Genomic DNA, 17466 nt, shown 5'->3' on the forward strand with positions numbered 1-17466 from the left:
CTGGCCTTTTTTTCCTTTTTTTAAACAAGAGAAAGCAGACAGATACATGTTGGTAAATGCTAACTGTCCATGTTCACATAGAGGCACAGTGAACTCTCTGAGTCCAATCCACAGAGAAAGGAGGAAAAAAGCAAGAATTCTGTGCATAACTACACAGGGGCCTAGCACCCCCCAGCTTCCAGCAGAGCGAAGGAAGTAGGTTTTTCTTTTCTCCCACAGAGCTTGGTGGTGTTGATTCCATACAGTTTTTGTTCAGACAGGAAGGGATAAAAATGAATTTGGGATGGAAAGGGATAGAGACTCTTTTCCCACTCTGTTCTGCTCAAGGTGCATCCCCGCAAAATAACACCCATGGTATAAAGAAAAGAAACCTCAGGAACAGTGTGACTGGGTACAAGACGGAAAAAACAAAAAGACTGCAACTTGCTCCCAGGAAATGGGGAACATTTTTTAAAAGGAAGGTTGGAATCCCTCAGTGTTCTATTAGTCATCTCCTCTTTCATCCTCCTCTCCTTTGTCAGTATGTTCCAACCCTTCATCATCATCATCTTCTTCTTTTTCTTTATGATCCATATCAGGAACCAAGTAGAGCTGTAATGGGTTTGGCCAAATATCATCTTTGATGACCTCTCCTAACTCTCCAGCACCTGCATCAGAATGATCAGTGAATCAGGTAAAAAAGCTCTCAGATTCCTCACTCTGGCTGTATTCTGTGTCTGACTTGAATGCTTTGTCAAATCCCCTCCAGATTTCCACTTGATTGCAGTGGACTTTGAAGATGGATCACCACTCTCATTCAGGTGAAATTCTTTGGAGATAACTTTATTTTCATAGTAAGAATTTTCATCAAAATAAAAATCTATTCTGTAACCTAATAAATATCTCTAAATTCTGTCAATTCAACTCTGATCAAATAATGCAGTGCCTCTTTATCCTCCTCCCCAAGCAGTGTAAACACTTGTGGATGGTTGACAAATATTGTTACCCCAAAATTTGGGATTTTGGCAATCAACTCTGATCTCTTTGGAAAAAATGATTGGCGGAGTTTGCTATATTTCTTTTCTAGTTTCAAAATCTCCTCACTGGCTTGTTCATTAAGTCTGTTTCATTTTGTACTTCATCAATACATTCAATTGTTTCCTGCTGGTTTTTTTCTGTCTTCTTCTGCAAGCCCAGAGAGATGGATGTCTTCCCTGGTCTCAGAGCACGAGGCAGCCTTGGTTTCTTCTTTTGAGGCAGTAGTGGAGACTGGCATTTCAGGGCCGTGCTGCTAGAAAAGTCCAACAACTAGACCACGAGTCTCATTGCTCAACAGGATGAAGCTCAGAAAACCACCCACAGATTTTTTTAAAGTGGCATGGATAGAACGAAAGTGAAAGGAGTGCTTCCAGAACCCTTAATAAAATCAAGCCTATTTCCAAGAAGATAAACTCTAAAAGGTAGGGACCTCATCTGCCTATTCACGACAGTACCCTCAGCTCCTAACAGGCCCCAAATATTTGTTTAAGGTTGAGTGTTGACTCCTCCAGGGTTGACCATGGAGAGAGATCCCTGGTGCACAGCAGAAAGTGGGGAAGTAAGGGTACAAGGTGAATTGTGGGCAAAAAAGTTTTGGTGAAAGTTTGGGTTTTGGGGGGTTTTCATTGTTATTGTTACAAATTTTGGTTTTGAATTTGGTTAAATGTTTTTTATGCATCGAGATAATCATATGGTTTTTCTCCTTTATTCTATTAACATGGTGGATTACATTAATTGATTTTCAAATGTTAAACACATCTTGCATTCCTAGAATAAACTCACTTTGGAAGGCTGTATTATCCTTTTTACATATTGCTGAGTTCAATTTGCTAATATTTTGTTAACAATTAACTCACCAGGGCCTAAGATTTTAAATTTCAAATCCAGTTTATTTAATTGATATAGGACTATTCAGATATTTTATTTCTTCTTGAGTCAGTGTGGTCATTTGTGTCCTTCCAGGAATTTATTCATTTCATTTATGTTGTTAAATTTATATTGATAAAAATTTGTTCATAATGTTCTACTGTCTTTTCAATGTCTGTAGAAACAATAACGAAGTGACCTCTTTTATTTGGACCAAAACTAAATCTTGGGATAAGAGTCAAAACTTGGAGCTGCCAGCCATGGTGGCTGACACCTATAATCTCAGTACCTTGGGAGGCTGAGGCAGGAGAATTGCTTGAGTCCAGGAGTTTGAGACCATCTTGGGCAACATAGTGAGACCCCATCTCTTTAAAAAGTAAAAAGTTAGCCAGGCATGGTGTTGCAATCCTGTCATCCTAGCTACTCAGGAGGCTGAAGTGGGAAGATCATTTGGGCCCAGGAGTTCCAGGCTGCAGTGAGCCCTGATCCTGCCACTACACTCCAGCCTGGGTGACAAAGCAAGACTCTGTCTCTAAAAATAAACACATTAAATATAAACTACAGGGCCGAGCACAGTGGCTCACGCCTGTAATTCCAGCACTTTGGGAGGCCGAGGCGGGCGCATCACGAGGTCAGGAGATCGAGACCATCCTGGCTAACACGGTGAAACCCTGTCTCTACTAAAAATACAAAAATTAGCTGGGCATGGTGGCAAGGGCCTGTAGTCCCGGCTACTCGGGAGGCTGAGGCAGCTGAATGGCGTGAACCCAGGAGGCGGAGCTTGCCGTGAGCCAAGATCTCACCACTGCACACCAGCCTGGGGATGGTCCAAGTGCAGTGGTGTTTACAACTAATTTATCACAACCAGTCACAGATTTATTTATTCCTTCTCCACTCCCTACTGCTTCACTTGACTAGCCAAACAACAACAACAACAACAAAAACCATGGAATTTTAGGCAAATTAGTTCCACACATAGCAATTGGCTGCTACGCCTGTTAATCTCCTGAGCTGCTTTTTCCCTCTGTTGCCAGCCTTAGAGGATCAGTTTTTTATTTAAGGTTGTTAAGAAGAAAGGGGCCAGGCCTGGCGCTGTGGCTCAGGCCTGTAATCCCAGCACTTTGGGAGGCCGAGGCGGGGGGATCACGAGGTGAGGAGATGAAGACCGTCCTGGCTAACACGGTGAAACCCCGTCTCTACTAAAAATACAAAAAATTAGCCGGGCGTTGTGGTGGGCACCTATAATCCCAGCTACTCAGGGAGCTGAGGCAGAAGAATTGCTTGAACCCAGGAGGCAAAGGTTGCAGTGAGCCAAGATCGTGCCACTGCACTCCAGCCTGGGCGACAGAGCTAGACTCCATCTCCAATCCAAAAAAAGAAGAAGAAGAAGAAGAAGAAAGAAGAAAGAAGAAAGAAGAAAGAAGAAAGAAGAAAGAAGAAAGAAGAAGGCCGGGCACAGTGGCTCATGCCTGTAATCCCAGCACTTTGGGAAGCCAAGGCAGGTGGATCATTTGAGGTCAGGAGTTCAAGACCAGCCTGACTAACATGATGAAACCCCATCTCCACTAAAAATACAAATATTAGCTAGGTGTGGTGGCATGCACCTGTAATCCCAGCTACTTGGGAAGCTGAGGCACAAGAATTGCTTAAGCCTATGAGGCGGGGATTGCAGGAAGCCAAGATCATGCCACTGCACTCCAGCCTGGGCGACAGAGTGAGACTGTCTGAAAAAAGCAAAACAAAATAAAACAAAAAAGAAGAAAGGGGCCAGGCGCAATGGCACACACTGTAACCCCAGCACTTTGGGAGGCTGAGGTGGGCAGATCGCTTGAGCCCAGGAATTTGAGACCAGCCTGGGCAATATGGCAAAACCCCTTCTCTACAAAAAAAAAAAAAAAATTAGCCAGGTGTGGTGGTGGGCATCTGTGTTCCCAGCTACATGGGAGGCTGATGCATGAGGATTGCTTGAACCCAGAAGTCAAGGCTGCAGTAAGCCATGTTCGTACCACTGTATTCCAGCCTGGGAGACATAGTGAGACCCTATCTCAGAAAAAAAGAATAAGAAGAATGAAAGAGGTAGACTCCAGAAATGACAAATGGCAAGCTCAATGTTGATCTTAGGTGAAATTCTAGAATGGAATTTGTGGGCAATACAAAAAAATTTGGTGGTTCTGAGAGCTGTCACATATTCACTAAGAGCAATTTTGCTGAACTTTATTTCCTCCTTGTCAAAGTATCTGTCTCCCTTGCACAGTTGGATTGTTTACACTAGTAGTTACCAAGGGCCAATTTCGTACCCAGCATTGTGCTAAGAGTGTAGATAGATACAATAGGGGTGAACCAAAAGGACATGCCCCCTGCCCTTACCATGTAGTGAGGGACAGTCATTAAACCAATAAGCACGTGAATAAATATACCACTATAAACTGTGAGAAGGGGTATGAAGGATGGTAGAATGGTGGGAGAATTTCACAGGGCGACCTGAATTAGATTTGGCAGCAGGCAGGAGGTTGGTCTAAGGAAAGCCTTTAAAAGGAACTCATATTTAAAGATAACTAAGAGGCCAGGCGTGGTGGCTCAAATCTGTAATCCCAGCACTTTGGGAGGCCGAGGTAGGCGGATCATGCCTGGCCAATATGGTGAAACCTATCTCTATAAAATAAAAAATTTAAAAAAAGCCGGGCCTGGTGGTGATCCTGTAGTCCAGCCATGGAGGTGAGGCAAAAAAGTTGAATCGGAGGGGGTTGCAGTGACCAAGTTGACCTGATCCAGCCTGGGGACAGAGTGAGATCCGTCTCAAAATAATAATAAATAATAATAATAATAATAATAATAATAAAATAAAATAAAGTAAGTAAATTAGCCAGAAATAGTAGCAGAAAGTGGACATTGTCTCGCTCTGTCGCCCAGGCTGGAGTGCAGTGACACGATTTCAGCTCACTGCAACCTCCACCTCCTGGGTTCAAGCAGTTCTCCCGCCTCAGCCTCCCAAGTAGCTGAGATTACAGGCACATGTCACCACGCCTGGCTAATTTTTGTATTTTTAGTAAAAACGGGGTTTCACCATATTGGCCAGGCTAGTCTTGAACTCTTGACCTCGTGATCTGCCCGCCTAGGCCTCTCAAAGTGCTGGGATTACAGGCGTGAGCCACCGTGCCCAACCAAGAGTTTTTTTTTGCAATGGAGTCTTGCTCTGTCACCCAGGCTGGAGTGCAGTGGCTCAATCTCGGCTCACTGCAACCTCCACCTCCCAGCTTCAAGTGATTCTCCTGCCTCAGCCTTCTGAGTAGCTGAGATTACAGGCATGCATCACCACACCCAGCTAATTTTTGTATTTTTAGTAGAGACAGGGTTTCACCATGTTGGCCAGACTGGTCTCAAACTCTTGGCCTCATGTGATCCACCTGCCTCGGCCTCCCAAAGTGCTGGGCTGAAAGATATTCTGAGCAGAGTAAACAGCATGGGCAAAGCCCTTGAGTCAGGAAAGTGATGAGTTTGAGGAACTGAGAGAAGGCTGATGTCACTGGAAAGCAGTAGGAGAGTGAGAGTTGGAGCTGGAGGGTGAACAGGTCAAAATTATGCAAGCTTTAAAGGGCACAAAGAGGTTGGCTTTTATAATAGGGACGCTAGAAAGTCATCAAAGTAGTTTGTGCAGGAATGTAGCCCAAATGATCCAGTTTTGGTTTGGAAAAATTTAAACATAGGCAGTGGCTCATGCCTGTAATCTCAGCACCTCGGGAGGCCAAGGCGGGCAAATCACTTGAGGTCAGGAGTTTGAAACCAGCTGGCCAACATGGTGAAATCCTGTCTCTAGTAAAAATATAAAAATTAGCCGGATGTGTCAGCGGGCACCTGTAATCCCAGCTACTCAGGAGGCTGAGGCACGAGAGTTACGTGAAGCAGGGAGGCAGAGGTTGCAGTGAGGCGAAATCGTGCCACTGCACTCCAGCCTAGGCAACAGAGTGAGACTCCGACTCAAAAAAAAAAATTGTTTTAAGGCCAGGCGCAGTGGCTCATGCCTGTAATCCCAGCACTTTGGGAGGCTGAGGTGAGCGGATCACGAGGTCAGGAGATCGAGACCATCCTGGCTAACACGGTGAAACCCCGTCTCTACTAAAAATACGAAAAATTAGCCGGGCACGGTGGCGGGTGCCTGTAGTCCCAGCTACTCGGGAGGCTGAGGCAGGAGAATGGCGTGAACTCGGGAGGCGGAGCTTGCAGTGAACCAAGATAGCGCCACTGCACTCCTGCCTAGGCGAAACAGTGAGACTGCATCTCAAAAAAAAAAAAAAAAATTTTTTTTAAACTTATACGAGAATAGACACAGTTATATTCTAGCACCCAAAATATCCATCAATAGCTTCAAAATTATCATTTTATGGCCAATTTTTAGGATTTGGGAATAAAATAGAAATTCCCAGGAATTCTCAGAAATTCTTGATATTAAAAACTATTCCGTATTATCATAACACTTTATTTAATGTTTTAAATGTTAGTATGCAAGATCTTCAAAGAAAAAGATATTTTCTTAATTTTTAAATTTTTTTGAGACATGGTCTCTCTCTGTCACCTAGGCTGGAGTGCAGTGGTGCAATCTCAGCTCACTGCAACCTCTGCCTCATGGGTTCAAGCGATTCTCCTGCCTCAACCTCCCTCCCAAAGTGCTGGAATTAAAGGCATGAGTCACTGTGCCCAGCCAAAAAAGTTAACATTCTTAAAATAAAAAACATAAACATGCAGGCGTGGCGCGGTGGCTCATGCCTGTAATCCCAGCACTTTGGGAGGCTGAGGCAGGTGGATCACCTGAGGTCAGGAGTTCAAGACCAGCCTGACCAACATGGAGAAATCCCATCTCTACTAAAAATACAAAATTAGCCAGGTGTAGTGGCACATGCCTGTAACCCCAGCTACTCAGGAGGGTGAGGCAGGAGAATCGCTTGAACCTGGGAGACAGAGGTTGTGGGGAGCCGAGATCGTGCCATTGTATCAGCGTGGCAACAAGAGTGAAACTCCATCTCAAAAAAAAAAAAAAAAGAAAAAAGAAAAGAAAAAGAAAAACATAAACATGCAAAGCATTAGTTGCCCTGTCTAGTAGTCTTGATATTTGTTTCATGACAGATAGTCCAGAAGTAAAAGAAATCCCTTTCATTTGAATTGATGTCAGTTGAATTGCTAAAAATACATCCAGAAGCATCTTTAAATTAGGGATTACAGTACATGATACTTCATACAAGCTCATTTCCTTTTATAATGCTTGCCCTGATTTTGGTTTTACTGTTGAAATTGATAATATTTTTGCAAATTCAGATTATAGATTAGTTTGATTTCATTGGTATTTTGTAACAGCATTATCTCTTCTTTTGCATTTCTTCTGCTAAAGTATTTACAGATGACTGTAACCCACAGCGAATATTCAAACACTAAAAATTGCCAATGAACATTATTGACTAGCATTCAAATAATCTAACATTGAGCTTTCCTAACACTATACAGAATCCCAGATTAAAATTCCCAATTTTTGTATTTACCAAAATTTGTTACTTCTTGGATCACCACTCATTGGATTTATATAAAGCAAACTGTGCATATAAACTCATTACTATTTATTTTACTTGCAGAAATACCTGTGCTTAGCAGCAGACAAGGCCATGAGCACATACTTCTGACATGGCAGTGAAGGCGAATTGACAGGGATGGGTTCATGCTATGTTTTGGAGTGGGCAACACCATCAGGATATTACAACTCTTTTTTTAAAAAAGTTTTAATTGTTTAAATAAATGTTTAATTTTAATTTTTGTGGGTACATAGTAGGTGTATATATTTATGAGATACATGAGATGTTTTGATCTAGGCATGCAATGATTATACAACCCATTTTAATAGTCTCAATGCGCTCCATCATCATTTTGTTGACACAGTAACAATCTGAGCTAACAGGATGGGTATTAGAAACTAAGAAGGGGCCGGGCGCGGTGGCTCACGCTTGTAATCCCAGCACTTTGGGAGGCTGAGGCGGGCAGATCACGAGGTCAGGAGATCGAGACCACGGTGAAACCCCATCTCTACTAAAAATACAAAAAATTAGCCGGGCGTAGTGGCGGGCGCCTGTAGTCCCAGCTACTCGGGAGGCTGAGTCAGGAGAATGGCGTGAACCCGGGAGGCGGAGCTTGCAGTGAGCCGAGATCGCACCACTGCACTCCAGCCTGGGCGACAGAGCGAGACTCCGTCTCAAAAAAAAAAAAAAAAAAGAAACTAAGAAGAAACCGGGCACAGTGGCTCACGCCTGTAATCCCAGCACTTTGGGAGGCCGAGGCGGGTGGATCACCTGAGGTCGGGAGTTCAAGACCGGCCTGACCAACATGGAGAAACCCCGTCTCTACTAAAAATACAAAATTAGCCGGGGTGGTGGCGCATGCCTATAATCCCAGTTACTCGGGAGGCTGAGGCAGGAGAATTGCTTGAATCCAGGAGGCGGAGGTTGCGGTGAGCCGAGGTCGTGCCATTGCACCCAGCCTGGGCAAAAAGAGTGAAATGCCATCTCAAAAAAAAAAAGAAAAAGAAAAAGAAAAAAAGAAACCAAGAGGGAAATAAGGCTGGGCGTGGTGGCTCATGCTTGTAATCCCAGCACTTTCAGAGGCCAAGGAGGGTGGATCACTTGAGGCCAGGAATTCAAGACCAGCCTGGCTAACATGGTGAAACCGCATCTCTACCCAAAATACAAAAGTTAGCCAGGCTTAGTGGGACGCGCCTGTAATCCTAACTACTCGGGAGGCTGAGGCAAGAGAATCACTTCAAACCGGGAGGTGGAGGTTACAGAATGCTGAGATCATGCCACTGCATCCCAGCCTGAGTGACAGAGAAGACTCTGTCTGAAAAAAAAAGAAAGAAAGAAAATAAACTAAGAGGGAAATGAGATTGGATAGTTGGGGTGGGTGAGGACTCTCAGAAAGGAGGGAGGGCTTCCCAGCAGAAGAGGCGTGTTTTCGTGCCTAAGAAGTGACTGGGGAAAGCGAAAGCAGTGGGGGCACCCATGATGAGACTGGCTGGCTCTAGAAACATTACTGGGATTTCGCCCACGCTTGCTTGGGTAACTTTCTGTTGTCATTGGGAAGCCAGTGGGACTTTCTCGTCCAAGACGAACCAGGGCCCATACACTTGCCACTTTCACTTGTTCCTAGAGGCTGTGTAGTGTCTTGGCTGCCTCAGGGTGCAGTGGGAAGGTAACTGGGCATACACAAATTAGGTGATTACAAGTCTCACACTTGTCAGCTGGCTCCATTCAATTTCATACTTGGTTTTTTCTCTTCCATGATCTCTATTTTGTTTCTTGAATAGACCAGGACTCTGTAAGCTGAGACGTTTGGTAAATTCCCTTCCTTGCCAGTTTACACTGACTTTGTACCCACAGTTCAAGCTAAATCCCTTTTTGTCTGGGCTACTGGTTGCCAAATCCCTTTTTGTCTGGGTTAGTCGTTTCGTGTAGACTGCTTCTCTACCTATATGCTTATTCAAATGCAGTAGTGAAATAAAATCAATGCACAGCCATACGATTACTACGTAGCCTGTGTAAAGAATGATGCAGATCTATTTGTATACAAATATGCTAAGCTCCATATTATTAGATTTTAAAAAACTAAGTCTCCAGACAACATTTATAGTAGTATTTTGCATGTGTGTGTTTATAATTGCATAGAAATAGTTCTGGAAGGATACATGCTAAACTCAACTCTAACAAGTGTGTATATGACAGGAATGAAAAAACTTTATTTTTTAGTTTGTTTTAAAATTATTTTAATTTGCAAGCATCACTTCTATAATGTGAAACAAAAATTACACTTGATCTTAGCCAAAAGGCCGAGAAGCGATGTGAAACAAAAATTAAAAACCCCAAACCGTTGCTCTTCTTGGAGTCACTTGAATTGGTAGCCCTGAAGAAAATTCCTAAATTAGACTTTCTTCTGTTCTTGACTGAACGAGGATGAATGAGTCACCCAATCCTGTGCCAGGTACAGGAATAAATGCTGGAAGAGAGCATGTTGCCCTTTAAGGACTTCAAAGTTTACAGAGAGAAGAGACCAGAAAACAAGAAATTAAAGTACAGTATGATATATGCCTCAGAGCTATACCTTGGAAAGAAAAAGGATGGACAGCACAGACTTTAAAGTGGTAACAGGAGATGGGTAGGAACGCCTTCCAGAGAAGATAAGAATCGAGAGGAGTCTTTTATTTTCCCTGTTACTTTATTATTAAAAAATGTCAAACATAACTGAAAGGTTGAAACATCTGCAGATCCACCACCTAGATTCAACGATTGAACATTTTGTTATATTCACTAGATATGTAATACAAATAAATAAATGCAAAACCATTTGAAAGTTCACCCCTAAATATTTAAACCCCAACTCCTAAGAATGACATTATCTTACATAACCACAATGCCATTATCAAACACAAAAATAACATTAAGGGCCAGGCGCGGTGGCTCACGCCTGTAATCCCAGCACTTTGGGAGGCCGAGGTGGGCGGATCACAAGGTCAGGAGATCGAGACCATCCTGGCTAACACGGTGAAACCCCGTCTCTACTAAAAATACAAAAAATTAGCCGGGCGAGGTGGTGGGCGCCTGTAGTCCCAGCTACTCGGGAGGCTGAGGCAAGAGAATGGAGTGAACCCCAGGGGGCAGAGCCTGCAGTGAGCCGAGATTGCGCCACTGCACTCCAGCCTGGGCGACAGCGAGACTCCGTCTCAAAAAAAAAAAAAAAAATTAAGCCCCCCGACTCCCACCTTTTTTTTTTGAGACCGAGTCTTGCTCTGTCACCCAGGCTGGAGTGTAGTGATGAAATCTCGGCTCACTGCAACCTCCGCCTCCCAGGTTCAAGCGATTCTCCTGCCTCAGCCTCCCAAGTAGCTGAGATTACAGGTGTGTGCCACCACACCTGGCTAATTTTTGTATTTTTAAGAGAGACGGGGTTTCACCACATTGGCCAGGCTGGTCTTGAACTCCTGACCTCCACTGATCTGCCCACATCAGCCTCCCAAGTGCTGGGATTACAGGTGTGAGCCACCGCACCTAGCCTCCCTTTTAATTATCTAATAGCTGATTCGCAATTTAAAAATCATCCCATTTTCCTCAAAACCTCTTTGATACGTTGATTTTTTTCTCACAATCCAGGATCCTGCCTGGGTTCAAATATTGCATATTATTGTGGTTTGTATTATGTCAACTTGGTTAAGTTGGAACTGTTTCCCAGAATCCTTTTCCCTGAATGATTTCAGGTTAGAGCTGGCCAAAAGAGGAATTTGCATGACCTTTAAAAGGCAGAGGCCAGGCACGGTGGCTCATGCCTATAATCCCAACATGGTGGCTCACACCTACAATCCCAGCACTTTGGGAGGCTGAGGCAGTGGATCACCAGGTCAGGAGTTCAAGACCAGCCTGGCCAACATGGTGAAACTCCATCTCTACTAAAAATACAAAAAATTAGCCAGGCGTGGTAGCAGGCCCTATAATCCCAGCTACTCGAGAGGCTGAGGCAGGAGAATCGCTTGAACCTGGGAGGCGGAGGTTGCAGTGAGCCAAGACTGTGCCACTGCACTCCAGCCTGGGAGACAGAGCGAGACTCCATCTCAAAAAAAAAAAAAAAAAAGGCAGAAATGAAGCCTCCCAAGTAGCTGGGACTACAGTCATGCATCACCACACCCAGCTAATTTTTGTATTTTTAGTAGAGATGAGGTTTCACCATATTGGCCAGGCTGGTCTCAAACTTCTGACCTTGTGATCTGCCCGCCTCGGCCTCCCAAAGTGCTGGGATTACAGGCGTGAGCCACCGCACCCAGCCACAAGTATTATTCTCTAAATGTCATTGTGGTTAGATGTGGTGACAGAAGTGTTAGTGAGCTCTAGCTTGTCCTTGCTTTGCTCTGATCAGTGTCCAGAAATGCTTGCCAATTCCTGACCCTGTTGACCACCAGTGACCACCAGACACTTGGTGATGGATCCACAGAGGTGGCGGCTGCCCAGATGGCTCTCCAGGAGCCTTCTCATCACAGCCCCGTGTCAGTGCCAGATGCACTTCCCTCCCCACATTGGTGACTCCTCTTTTGATTCTCTGACTAACCTCTTGGTCTTTCCTTTCCCCAGCTTCTTCTACAATTGTGTAAAGCATAGTTCCCATAATAAATTCCTTATCTCATCATTCATAAAGGTTCTGCCTCCCTGACTGATACACTTACTGGTACTGGCCATGGTTTCAGGGGACAGATCATCAAGGATAGGAATTGGAAACTGATTCTCTGACCTGATTAAACTTAAGTGCATTCATGATTGTTGCCAGCAGTAAACTTAAATTCTTAAACTCTACCTGTAATCACTTGTGATAAACGCTTATAGACGGCAAAGCTTTGGGTAGCCAAATATTTGCTGCTGTAGAACATTTTAGTAGAAATAGGAATGTAATGAGGAATGTTGGTTGCTTCTACATATGGGGGAAGTTTGGAGAAAGAAAATGATGAGCTAAAGGCTTTAAATTTCCATCCCAAGTTCTGGAAAATGGACCAAAAAACTTGAAGACTGCCTTTAAAAAAAACTCTTATCTCTGGTAGCCTCAAGGTCAAGATTTCTGATCACCAAACACTAAGTGTCCACTTGCAGCAGACTGAATTTCAATGCAAAGTGAATTCATAACCTACCAGGGTGTCTTATGTTCAAAAGAAGACCTTGATTGCAAAAGAGTAAGACCCTGAGTCTCAGGATACAGACATATGGATGGATTCCTATGAGGCCAAAGACCTTAAACCAAGTTTGACCAACCTGTGGCCCTGCAGGCTGCATGTGGCCCAGGATGGCTTTGAATGCGGCCCCACACAAATTCGTAAACTTTCTTTCTTTTTCTTTTTTAGACAGACTCTCCGTCTGTCCCCCAGGCTGGAGTGCAGTGGCACGATCTTGGCTCACTGCAACCTCTGCCTCTCAGGTGCAAGTGATTCTCCTGCCTCAGCCTCCTAAGTAGCTGGGGTTACAGGCACGCACCATCACACCCAGCTAATTTTTTTGTATTTTTAGTAGATATGGGGTTTCACCATGTTGGCCGGGCTGATCTCGAACTCCTGACCTCAGGTGATCACCCGCCTCAACCTCCCAAAGTCCTGGGATTATAGGCTTGAGCTACCACACTCGGCCATAAACTTTCATTATGAGCTTTGGCCAGGCGCGGTGGGTCACACCTGTAATCATAGCACTTTGGGAGGCTGAGGCAGGTGGATCACCTAAGGTCAGGAGTTCGAGACTAGCCTGGCCAACATGGTGAAACCCTGTTTCCACTAAAAATACAAAAATTAGCCAGGCGTGCTAGCGGTCGCCTGTGATCCCAGCTACTTGGGAGGCTGAAGCAGGAGAATCGCTTGAACCCGGGAGGCTGAGATTGCAGTGAGCCAAGACAGCGCCACTGCATTCCAGCCTGGGCAACAAGAGTAAAACTGCGTCTCAAAAGAAAAAACAAAAACAAAAAACAAAAACCACCACAACAACAATAAAAAACATTATGAGGTTTTTTGTGATTTTTTTCTTTCTTTTTCTTTCTTTTTTTTTTTTTTTTTTTTTTAGCTCATCAGCTATTATTAGTGTATTTTAAGTGTGGCCCAAGACAATTCTTTCAATGTGGCCCAGGAAAGCCAAAAGATTGGACACCGCTGCCTTAAACCCTAAATTCAGCTAAACCTCCTTAGCCAAAAAAAAGTGACCTTCCTCTCCATCTGCAGTTAATCTTCCCTTACCTAAAGAACCTGGGATGACCTCCCCAGAGCTAGTGGCCTTTCAGGGCACTGTGATCCTCCTGGGAACCTAACCCTTCCACCTCTTTTAGATCAGAGATTCAAGTCACAGCAGGCCCCAGGGTGACTCATGAGGAAATACCATACAAACCAAAAGAATATTGAGAGTTTGTCAGTGTATACATTGCTTCATGTTTTCTTTTGACATAGTTTCATATTTACAGCAAAGTTATAAGAATAGTACAAACAATTCCCTTTATCTTTTACCAAGATCCTTAAATGCTGATTTATACTGACTGAAACTCAGGGAATAGGTAGGGGAATAGATCTTGAAAGAATGGGATCAGGATGGAAGAAATATAATTTTTGATTTGGATGAATTTATTTATTTATTTATTATTTTTTGAGACAGAGTTTCTCTCTGTTGCCCAGGCTGGAGTGCAGTGGCACAATCTTGGCTCACTGTAACCTCTGCGTCCTGGGTTCAAGTGATTTTCCTGCCTCAGCCTCCTGAGTAGATGGGATTACAGGCGCCTGCCACCACGCCAGGCTAAATTTTGTATTTTTAATAGAGATGGGGTTTCACCATGTTGACCAGGCTGCTCTCAAACTCTTGACCTCAGGTGATCCACTCGCCTCGGCCTCCCAAAGTGCTGGGATTACAGGGTGAGCCACCACGCCTGGCCTGGATGAATTTATTAATAAGAATGCACACCCTAAAAAACCTTTATCGGCCAGGTGCAGTGGCTCACGCTTGTGATCCCAACACTTTGGGAGGCTGAAGCAAGAGGATTGCTTGAGGCCAGGAGTTCGAGACCAGCCTGAGCAACGTAGCAAGACCCTGTCTCTACAAGAAAACAAAATAAAATAAAATAAAATAAACCTTTCTGGCTGGAGAGAGACTGCCCCTCCCTGGGTTAGCCAGTTCTTAGAGATAGCAAAGAGCTCAGCCAGAAGCATGTCTTTGATATGCAAACTAACCAGCCCCAGAGCCACACCCCCTCTATCTGTCCTATACACCCCCAGAGGCAAAATTCCTCTGCCCAGGGCCAGGTCCCAGTCAATTAGGGACCAACCTATACCCCAAAGCCACTGAAATTATTCAAACTAGTCAATACTAAAGGTTCACCCCACCCTACCTTGCCTTTCCCGTAAAAGCCCCCACTCCAAAGAGCAGTAGCCTAAACCTTCCCCACACTTCTGTCTTCTGCCCTTTGACCACCCAGTGTCTTTTCTTTGGGGCCCTGCATGCTCTGTCCCTAGGATCCAAGGGTACAATAAACTCTGTTTTCCTGAGCCTCTCCTGTCTCCTCTTGTGGCCATACCTTTTATGAGACTGGCCATCTCATAAAAGAATGCAAAGCAGACAGGCGCATGCCTGGAATCCCAGCACTTTGGGAGGCCAAAGCAGGAGGAACACTTGAGGCCAGGAGTTTAATACCAACAACATAGTGACACCCTCATCTCTATAAGAATATACTGTGGCGCACACCTGTAGTCCCAGCTACTCAGGAGGCTGAGGTGGAAGGATCGCCTGAGCCCAGTAGGTCAAGGCTGCAGTGAGAGTTAGGGTCATGCCATTCATTGCACTTCAGCCTGAGCAACAGAGAAAAACCCTGTCTCTAAAAAAAAATAAAAATAAATAAATGTAAAAAAAAAAATTTAAAGAAGCAAAATGTGTACTAAGCAGAGAAGGTATCTGTTCAAGTCGTTTGGAAATGGCTTTAGAAGTTCGCTTTTTTTTTCCTTGGGACAGAGTCTCACTCTGTTGCCTAGGCTGGAAGGCAGTGGGAAGACCTCGGCTCACTGCAACCTCCATCTCCCAGGTTCAGGCGATTCTCCTGCCTCAGCCTCCCAAGTAGCTGGGATTACAGGCGCGTGCTACCATGCCCGGCTAATTTTTTTATTTTTAGTAGAGACGGGGTTTCACCATGTTGGCCAGGCTGATCTCCAACTCCTGACCTCGTGATCCGTCCCCCTTGGCCTCCCAAAGTGCTGGGATTACAGGCGTGAGCCACCGCACCCGGCCGACTTCTGACAATAAAGAGTAAGAGCCCTTCAATCAATTCTTAGATTAGAGACAGTTCCCAAGCCCAGTCCCCTTGAATGAAGGAAAGATCCTTTGAGGAAGGATTTACTACACTGTCAAAAAGTTACACTGTAAATCTTCTTAGCATTTCCTCAAAGAAACCTGAAGCCATAACGCAGGGTGACTGTGCTTTGAGAAGGAGAAATGACCAGATACTTAGGAGTTAGTAAACCTTGGCTCTGAACTGGTGCTAATCCCTGGAGAACCAAAATGGCACTGTGTCCCATTGTCAGAGTAGGGGCTCATGGAAGTCAGATGATCTATGAAGTTTTGGCTTGACTCCATCTCACAGCAAGCCCAGTAGTTCCCAGAACTCATCCCATCATTATTTCCCCAGTTCCAGAATGCACAGGTGGGTATACATTGCAGTTTAGATATATTCAGTAGGTGTCTGAGTAGACATATTCAACAACTGGTAGACTTCTTTTTTTTTTTTTGAGACGGAGTCTCGCTCTGTTGCCCAGGCTGGAGTGCAGTGGTGCAATCTTGGCTCACTGCAAGCTCCGCCTCCCGGGTTCATGCCATTCTCCTGTCTCAGCCTCCTGAGTAGCTGGGACTACAGGTGCCCACCACTACGCCCTGCTAATTTTTTGTATTTTTAGTAGAGATGGGGTTTCACCGCGTTAGCCAGGGTGGTCTCCATCTCCTGATCTCGTAATCCACCCGCCTCGGCCTCCCAAAGTGCTGGGATTACAGGCGTGAGCCACCGCACCCAGCAACAACTGGTAGACTTCTTGTATTGGTTCTCTGACCCATGGAATGAAGGCTATCATGATAAAAAAAGGCCAAGTGGAATCCACTAGAACTGTGTCTACATACTAAAATAGTAAACCAAAAACAGTTATCACATTTCTGGAAGGCTTGATGAGATTAGTGCCACTAACAAGGTCTTGAAAGACACAGAGGTGGTAATTCCTACCACATCCCTGCTCAAATCACCTGTTTGCCTGTCAGCAGACTGAAGGACATAGGAGAATGAAAGTGGGTTATCCAAAGCCTTGTAACCCCAATTGCAGCTGCTGTTCCAGGTATAATTTCATTACTAAAGCAAATCAACACATCCCATGGCACTTGGTCCCTTTTTCTGTTGTGTTTTGTTTTTTGAGATAGCACCTTTCTCTGTCACCAAGACTGGAGTGCATTAGCACAATAGCTCACTGCAGCCTCCACCTCCTGGGTTCAAGTGATCTTCCCACCTCAGACTCCCAAGTAGCTGGGACTCCAGGCACACACTACAAGTTGTTGTTGCTTGTTGGCAGGATGCCTCAGTTCCTCACCACATATTCCTCTCCTCAGACTAGATTATGGCAGAGGTTAGAGAGTGCATGGAGCCCTGAGGTAGTGACATGAAGGTGTACTGCAGCCCTGCCAACTAAAAGAAAACTGCATCTGGTGGTCTTTTCTAAAAGGTATTGAGTAGAAAGCATTTCACAGATCAATTGCAAACCAAGTACCATGGTTGGCCAGGTACAGTGGCTCATGCCTGTAATCCAGCCTTTTGGGAGGCCAAGGCAGGAGGATCTCTTGAGCTCAGGAGTTCAAGACCAGCCTGAGCAACATGGCAAGACTCTGCCTGTACAAAATATTTTTTTTTTTGAGATGGAGTTTCGCTCTTGTCGCCGGGGCTGGAGTACAATGGCGTGATCTCGGCTCACTGCAACCTCCTCCTTCTGGGTTCAAGTGATTCTCCTGCCTCAGCCTCCCAAATAGTTGGGATAACAGG

At 44.7% G+C, this 17466-nt stretch overlaps 2 pseudogenes; both read right to left on the bottom strand.

Moving 5' to 3' along the window:
- Nucleotides 1-483: 483 nt before the first annotated feature.
- The window catches only part of LOC116476212 (protein SET-like), a 39378-nt pseudogene continuing 22395 nt past the window's right edge, over nt 484-17466 (bottom strand).
- LOC116477601 (U2 spliceosomal RNA) lies at nt 9655-9751 on the bottom strand (annotated as a pseudogene).

This window comes from Hylobates moloch, unplaced genomic scaffold (genome assembly GCF_009828535.3).
Source record: "Hylobates moloch isolate HMO894 unplaced genomic scaffold, HMol_V3 SCAFFOLD_11, whole genome shotgun sequence".
Lineage (NCBI taxonomy): Eukaryota > Metazoa > Chordata > Mammalia > Primates > Hylobatidae > Hylobates > Hylobates moloch.